Source organism: Cnephaeus nilssonii, assembly GCF_951640355.1.
Source record: "Cnephaeus nilssonii genome assembly, chromosome: 5".
In the NCBI taxonomy this organism is placed as follows: domain Eukaryota; kingdom Metazoa; phylum Chordata; class Mammalia; order Chiroptera; family Vespertilionidae; genus Cnephaeus; species Cnephaeus nilssonii.
The window spans coordinates 23,744,095-23,752,520 of NC_137076.1; the positions used below are offsets into that span (position 1 = coordinate 23,744,095).

General features: G+C 48.4%; 1 pseudogene across 1 annotated transcript; it reads right to left on the bottom strand.

Annotated features, from left to right (window-relative positions):
- Positions 1 to 817: 817 nt before the first annotated feature.
- On the bottom strand, positions 818 to 1,498 carry LOC307100583 (small ribosomal subunit protein uS17-like; annotated as a pseudogene). The gene is made up of 2 exons: positions 1,422 to 1,498; positions 818 to 1,217 (listed from the first exon to the last, which is right to left on the bottom strand). The product of its transcript is annotated as a small ribosomal subunit protein uS17-like (transcript).
- Between the last annotated feature and the right edge of the window lie 6,928 nt (positions 1,499 to 8,426).

The following is an 8,426-nucleotide window of genomic DNA, read 5'->3' on the forward strand; positions in this document are numbered from 1 at the left end:
CTGCCCCACTCCCAAAGGAGTCTGGGCCTCCATTCTTTCCACTACCAGATATATGAAAGGATAGAAAAAATTTTTTGAAATACAGTGTTAGAGAAATCTGTACATTGTTGGAATTTACACTAGGCCATGAACATCTTGCATTTTGCTGCTGTTTTGACGGTTTGAATTGCCTGCCCCAGGTATCCTGGGTAGTAGTTGGCCTCACTGTCCCTCCAAAACTTCTCCAAGTTTTACACATCATTACACTTAGTAGGAGGGTTTATACAGAGAAAGAGAGGATAGGATTAATCTGTCCTACAGGTGTATGCAATCTGTGCTCTACAGAACGCACCACTGCGACTCCACCACTGGGAGTCCCCTCCCCCCAGTCGAGGAGCTGGGGCCTCACTTGTCTTCATGATGTTTGGCAAGGGAGGTCATTTGCCACAGTGATGCAGTCCTTCAATGCAGTTGGACCTCAACATTATTCAATTCAGTTGTTGTGTCCATTATTTTATTGGGATCATCTACAGTGGTTTCTGATAGCCCTCGCCAGTTTGGCTCAGTGGCTAGAGCATCCGTCCACCTGTGGACCAAAGGGTCCCAGGTTCAATTCTGGTCAAGGGCACATATCTTCATTGCAGGCTCCTCCCCAAGATCTTTAAAAAAAAAATTAAGTGGCTTGTAGATGACCATCTTTTATCTTTGTGTTCATCTGTTTCCTCTGTGCTTCTGTGTGACCTCACCTCTTTTGTGTTTTTGTTGTATGCTTTTTTTGTTTTGTTTTTTAACTGAGAAAATACCTTTATTTTTGGAGGGAATGGGCAGGTATCCAGTCTCAGAACTTCTGGAAATGCTTCTTGGTGCCAGCAGCTTTGGTGACCTTGAGCACGCTGAAGTGCACGGTCTTGCTCTGGGGCTGCCACTCATCAACCATGACAATGTCACCACTCTGGGCATCTCTGAAGGGGGGCAGATGCACTGACATGTTCTGTGGCACTTCTCACAGCAGCTGTTCTTTCGGATGTGGTGCAGGTGGTCTCCGGCGTTACAATGGTCCTCCTCATCTTCATCTTGGTCATCACACCAGACAAGATGCGCCCTCAGGTGGAGGCATTGCCAGTAAAAAGGCATTTCTTGTCAATGTAGGTGCCCTCAATGGCCTCTTGGATGTCTCGAAGCCTGGATCCTTGTAGTTTGATGGTAGCTTCTCTTTTCCAGTTTCTCCAAGCAGTACCCTCTTTTTAAAAATGTTTTTAAATAAAATTTTTATTGATTTTAAAGAGAGAGGAAGGGAGAGGAGGGAGAGAGGGATCTGCTGCCTTCCTCACCTGCTGCCTCCCTCACACACCCTGACCAGGGATCAAGCGCGCAACCAGGGCATTTGCCCTGACCGGGAACCAAACTGATGACCTTTTGATGCTCAACCAACTAAGTCACACCAAGCAGGGCCCCTCTTTTTATTTTGAAAGATGTTCAGCTGCTTTTGATAGGCATGCTCAGTCAGAATGTCCACCATCTTCACAGCCGCCAGTAAAAAAGAAAGCAACCTGACCTCTTCTTGTAAGAACACGTCATATTGGATTAGGACCCATACCGATGAACTCACTTAACCTTAATTATTTTCTTAAAGACCATCAATCAAAATACAGGCACATTTTGAGATAACGAGCTTTTAGACATCAATGTGTAAATTGGGGACACGCAACTCAGCTCTTAACATAAGATAATCCTTGGCTGAGAGAGTAGCCCAGGGATAGAACTGCTAGTGGAGGGATATGCATATGTAATATTTTCATAGCTATAGATTCCAATTGAAAAGGCTGTAACAGTGACATTGCCACCTGTTCTTTCTAATGATGGCTGCTTCCTCACATTCAGCCTGACATCAAATTTCTTCTTTTTTTAAAAAAACAATTCCAAACAACTCATTAAAACAAGGTGAGAGAGAGAGAGAGAGAGAGAGAGAGAGAGGGGGGGGGGGGGAGGGGGGACCTTGTTTTAATATTATAATACTAGAGGCCCAGTGCAAAAAATCCATGCACTGGAGGTGGGGGGAGACCCTGAGCCCGGCATTTCCCCTCTCACAGTCCAGGAAGTCCAGGAGCCCTTGGGGATGTCCTGCTGAGGGCTTAGGCCTGTTCCCCACAGGGAGCGGGCCTAAGCCGCAGTCTGGCCTCCCGCTGCGGGAGGTGACCAGCCAATCGGGAAGGCACTTCCCCCTTCACCCCTCACTGCTGCTGCTTCTGGCCTTTCTCTGCAGGAGGCAGCTGGGCCGATCAGGGGAAGGCGATGCTCCCATCACTCCGCTGCTGCTGCCACTGCCATCCGCAGCTTGCCTGAGACTTAGACCCGGCCCTCGCAGCAGCAGCCCCGCCCACGCCTGCTGCGCATGCAGTCTCCTGGTGATCAGTCATTACGGCATGAGGGTGTGACAACCTCAGGCCTTTTATGATATAGACTAGTGGCCTGGTGCACAAAATTCGTGCAGGGGGGGAGGGTGTCCCTCAGCCTGACCTGCACCCTCTCCAATCTGGGACCCCTCAGGGGATAACCGGCAGTTGAACATCCCTCTCACAATCCAGAACTGCTGGCTCCTAACCGCTCACCTGCCTGCCTGATTGCCCCTAACTGCTTCTGCCTGTCAGCCTGATTGTCCCTAACTGCTGCCCTGCTGGCTTGATTGCCCCTAACCACCTCCGCCTCGGCCTGCATCCGGGACCCAGGATTCCCTCCTCCAGCCGACCACAGGCAACCGGTATCCGGGCTTCCCACCTTCTGGTCAGCCATAGGCACCCAGGCCGGCTGCAGCCGCAGGGGATGGTGGGCAGGTGGCTTCACCTGGGTTGCAGCCACAAGTGCTAGTGCCCAGGACTGTGTGGTGGGTGGCTTCTCCGTCTCCCAGGCCACAGCCAGCCGCAGGTACTGGTGCCCGGGACTGCAGGGTGGGCAGCTTCTCCATCTACCAGGCTGTAGCCAGCTGCAGGTGCTGGCACCTGGACCGCAGGTGGGTGGCTTCTCCATCTTCCCTGGGATGTAGTGTGGGCAACTTCTCTGGCTATCTGCGGCCTGGGATCAGGGGCAGGCGGCTTCTTCATCTCCCAGGCTACAGCCAGCCTCAGCTGGTGCCTGACTTCTCCGACCCCCACAGGCACAGAGCGGTGGGGGGCGGGGCTGCCACCATGTTTTCAGTTTAATTTGCATACTCACTCTGATTGGCTGGTAGCATAGTGTAGTAACGGTAATTTGCATGTGTCTCTTTTATTAGTGTAGGTAATAAAACCCTAATATGCAAATCGACCAAATGGTGAAACAATGGTCGCTATGACGCACACTGACCACCAGGGGGAAGATGCTCAATGCAGGAGCTGCCCCTTGGTGGTCAGTGTGCTCCCACAGGGGGAGCACCACTCAACCAGAAGCCAGGCTCATGGCTGGTCAGCGCAGCAGTGGTGGCAGGAGCCTCTCCCGCCTCCACGGCAGCACTAAGGACTCCTCAGGCGATGTCCACCTGCCGGCTTAGGCCCGCTAGGCAGACATCCCCCAAGGGGTCCCGGACTGCGAGAGGGCGCAGGCCAGGCTGAGGGATACCCCCCCAGTGCACAAATGTCGTGCACTGGGCCTCTAGTACACACACACACACACACACACACACACACATATTGATTTCAGAGAAGAATGGAGAGGGATAAGAGCGATAGAAACATCAATGATGAAAGAGAATCATTGATCAGCTGCCTCCTGCACATCCCACACTGGGGATCAAGCCTGCAACCTGGGCATGTGCCCTGACTGGAAATCAAAACCAGGAACTCTTGGTTCCTGGGTTTACACTCAACTGCTGAGCCACATCAGCTGGGATTCACTTGCTTTAATCTTAAATTCCAGCTCTTCACAAGTATCTTATCCCCATGCTGTGAGGATAAAGGTTTCTTCAATTTAATAAGAATTCTCCTACCCATTGACTCTGTTCAGTCCCAGCATGGCTGGAAATCAGTGGGCTTAGAGCATCTAAGTGTGGCTTCTCAGCCTCCTCATTTCATCTGACCCATTTCTGTCTTGACCTCAGGGGTCTTAGAACCCTTTCCTAGGTATTCCATTTGTTATCATCTCCCTCAACCACTCACCCCAGGCCTGAGAAAAATGGGACAGCCAAAGGAGTCAGCACAGTCTACACCCATAACTCTGACTCCATGGCACCGCGGCTAGACAGGGAGTGGCTGTCCTGCGATCTAGCCAGTTGAACCGTGGTGACACCAACCTGGGCCCCTCACCTTGGTCCAACACAATTGCTATATTAACAATAAGAAGCTGCCATCTTGTTTAGAATCTCAGGTCTCACATTCTCCTGTTTCATTCTTCCCTCTTCACCCTATCTCCCTCTACCTGTGTAGGTTATAGCCTCCAGATCTAGGCCACCAGTCCCAGTAGTGAGTATTCTGAGGTTTCAGAACTCTCTAGAATTCTAAGTCCCAGTCCTTAGTAAAGAAAGTGCCTACTACCTCCACTACCCACCCTCAGCCCCCAGCTCACCTCCAAGTTCCAAAGAACAGGGACCAATATCCACAAAGCCCTAGACAAGGACACCTTCTCCCTGCCATCTTTGGGCTAATGAGGTCCCCAACCCAAACACCTGGGGGGTTTCTCCCCAGCTTCTGTGATGTCAGTGGCTACATCAATAATGAGGGGCTGTATGGGGGGCGGGGAGGTGGGGGCTCCTCCTCCTGATTGAGGAGGCTCTGCAGCAGCAGGCTTCTGATTGAAGTTCAGACTCTCATTAGGGTCTCACATTTCAGAGTGCTTTGAGCAAGCTTTTTGCCCCTTTTTGGCTGGGAGAGTGGATTTTGTGTCTGCCAGGTGAGCACTCTGTCTTTTAATGTATCCCAGCTCTGGTGGTACAGCCACCTCTCTCCAATGGCCAAGTTGCTTTTTCATTGAACATCTCTCTCTCCCCCTTCTTCACTCTCTCTCCCTCCCACCTTACAGGTTACACCATTCTGTCTTCTCCCACCATTCCCAAGAGTGAGTACTTCAGATTCTTGAGTACCTGTGACCACTACCCTTTCTATAAAAATAGGAGCAGCTCAGCCATAGCAGGAAGGTCTCTGTAAAAAGAGGTGCGGTTTTCTAAGTAAGCCAGTAGGCCATCCTATGAGGGTTGTACCCTGGAGTCATTAGAGATGTACTAGTTCCATTAAATACTTTTTTTGAGACCTTAGTGTTGTTTTTAAATTTTGGTAAATGAGTTGATATCAATAATACCTACTGTGTCTTGGTGCCTCCTTGCATTTTCGCTTCAGTGCACGACAGGATTAGTAATTTTTACATATGAGTTTCTACCATGGTCTGATCATAGCATTTAGCTAAGCAGAGGGGGTGAGGGATCCTACAAAGTCTACTTGACACCTACTGTAGGGACCCCTCCACGGCCTGGAATACATCGACTATATTAATGGTGGGGTATTTTCACATCAGGCTCATTGATCAGTCACCAAGTTAGCCATAGCAGAGGAGGGAAGTCCCTTGAATTTTACCTAGACCTCTGGTTAGAGGTCCATATTTTCATATTTCAAGATACCACAGGGCCACAGTTGATACCAGCAAGTCTGAGGTGTTGGTATGTGTCTCAGAAATTCGAGTCAATTTATTGTCATAGCTAAGATCATTGTCCTGGCCAAAAGATCAGTAACATGAGCAGAAGAATTAAATTCTTCACCAGGGAATTGGCTAGTGCTGACACAATAGCCTAGAATTCGACTGACTAATCTGATTCTTCTATCCAGTCTTTGATCAGGGATGACCTGTTTGTTTGAACTAGGGACAGAACGCATCATGTCCGCAGTGGGCTCCATCACATTTGGTTACAACATACTCTCTATAAAAGTATGAAGTCCCTGTTCATTCCTGTGCTCTCAACTGACTCCCAATGTGTTTAGAAAGAAGACCTCTTCTATAGAATGGACTGCATTAATCACAGAAGAGGAGAACACACTTCCTCTGGTAGATGAGATATACCAGAGAAGTCATTTTTGTCTCCATTCTGTAACATCTATTTAATGAAAAGGCATTGGCTTAGAAAGCCTGAGGGGACCTGCAATCATGACCCAAGACAAAACAGGAAGCTGGCTGTGGAGGATCACCAACTCAGGCCCTGGGAGGACCTCCATTTAAAAAGGATTCTGTCAATTTCAACAGGGGATGCTCGGTGTGCATCACAAGCTGAGAATAGTTTTTTTCTTTTTTTTAATATATTTTATTGATTTTTTACAGAGAGGAAGGGAGAGGGATAGAGAGTTAGAAACATCGATGAGAGAGAAACATCGATCAGCTGCCTCCTGCACACCTTCCACTGGGGATGTGCTCGCAACCAAGGTACGTGCCCTTGACCGGAATCGAACCTGGGACCCTTCAGTCCACAGACTGACGCTCTATCCACTGAGCCAAACCGGTTTTGGCGAGAATATTTTCTGATACAAGAATGCCTTAGGCAATGTCCACTGTAGATGATTTAGAGACTTTTCAATGCAGAAAAAGCTAATAAAGCATTTTATGGGTCAACAGGTATAAGGAATAAATAATAATCAAGTGACTTATTGTGATAAATTCTTAAACCATTTGTTTCCTCATTCAAAGTCAGTCAATTATCAAGTGTTATGTGAATAAGCAATCAAGCAGATCTGATAGACTATAGCTGGGATTGTTGTGACTAAGGGGAATGTGTCCATAACATAGATTCTACATCTGTTTCGGTCACCCTCTCAGCACACAAGGCCTGGTGTTGCCTCGAATAAATTATACAGACTGGGATAAGCATGGATTTCTAAAGATGTTTTTTTTTTTTTAATACATTTTTATTGGTTTCAGAGTGGAAGGGAGAGGGAGAGAGATAGAAACATCAATGATAAGAGAGAATCATTGATCAGCAGCTTCCCACATGCCCCCCACTGGGGATCAAGCCCGCAACCCAGGCACGTGCCCTTGACTGGATTTGAACTCGCGACCCTTCAGTTCACAGGCCAATGCTCTATCCACTGAGCCAAACCAGCCAGGGCTCTAAAGATGTTTCTAAGTAAGCAGGCACAGAGTGGGCTTGAATTAGGTAATAAGAAGCTGAAAATGGTCCAAACATGGCAATAAAATTTTCTAAAAGATGCACGTGACTGAGAATATCACCAAGCAGATCCCACTTAGGATTCACCTTTGTTTCAGAACCACAGTGCATCCAAAGGTCTAAGGGATCTCATTGAAAATAAAAGTCTGGCCAGTGTGGTTCAGTGGTTGAGCATTGACTTCTGAACCAGAAGGTCACGGTTTGATTGTGGGTCAGGGCACATGCCCAGGTTGCAGACTCAATCACCAGTGTGGGGCCTGCAAGAGGCAGCTATTCAATGATTCTCTCTTATCATTGACTAGAGGCCTGGTACACGAAATTCATGCACTCATGGGGATCCCTTAGCCTGGCCTGCGCCCTCTCGCAGCCCGGGAGCCCTCAGGGGATGTCCGACTGAAGGGGAGCAGGCCTAAGCCATCAGTTGGACATCTTTAGCACTTCCATGGAGGTGGGAGAGGCTCCCGCCAGTCGCTGCACTTGCCGGCCTTGAGCCGGGCTTCTGGCTGAGCAGTGCTTCCACTGTGGGAGCACACTGACCATCGGGGGGCAGCTCCTGCATTGAGTGGGATCGGGCTGAAACCAGCTCTCTATCCCTCAAGGGGTCCTGGATTGCAAGAAGGCGCAGGAAAGGCCGAGGGACCCCACAGGTGCATGATTGGGGCCAGGGCGGGATGCAAGAGATTGGCCAGCCAGGGAGGAACTGTGAGAGGGCTCCAGGGTGTCTTGCTCATATTGCAGTCATGATCAGCTGGACCCCAGCAGCAAGCTAACCTACCAGAGTGTCTGTCCCCAGGTGGTCAGTGCACATCATAGCAAGCATTGAGAGGCCTTAGCGTATCATTAGCATATGTCACTTTGATTGAATGGACAACCAGATGACCAGACACTTAGCATATTAGGTTTTTATTATATAGGATGTTTCTATCTCTCTTTTCCTCTCCCTTCCTCTCTGAAATAAATAAATAAATAAATAAACAAATATTTATTTATTTATTTTTAAACACCTAAAAGACAGACTCTGGGAGCCTTCTCATCTCACTCTGGAGGGTGTTTTTCCAATTAAGATAGGGCTGCAAGAAAAACTTGTTTTAGCCAGTGTCCTTCATCCACAGTAATTCGATCCTTCCTAATAAGGATTCCACATTGGGGGAAAGAAATGAACATATAAAATCTAGGTTCAGAAGATTTTTTTAAAATATATATTTTATTGATTTTTGACAGAGAGGAGTTAGAAACATCGATGAGAAACATCAATCAGCTGCCTCCTGCACACACCCTACTGGGGATGTGCCCGCAACCAAGGTTACATGCCCTTGACCGGAATCAAACCTGGGAC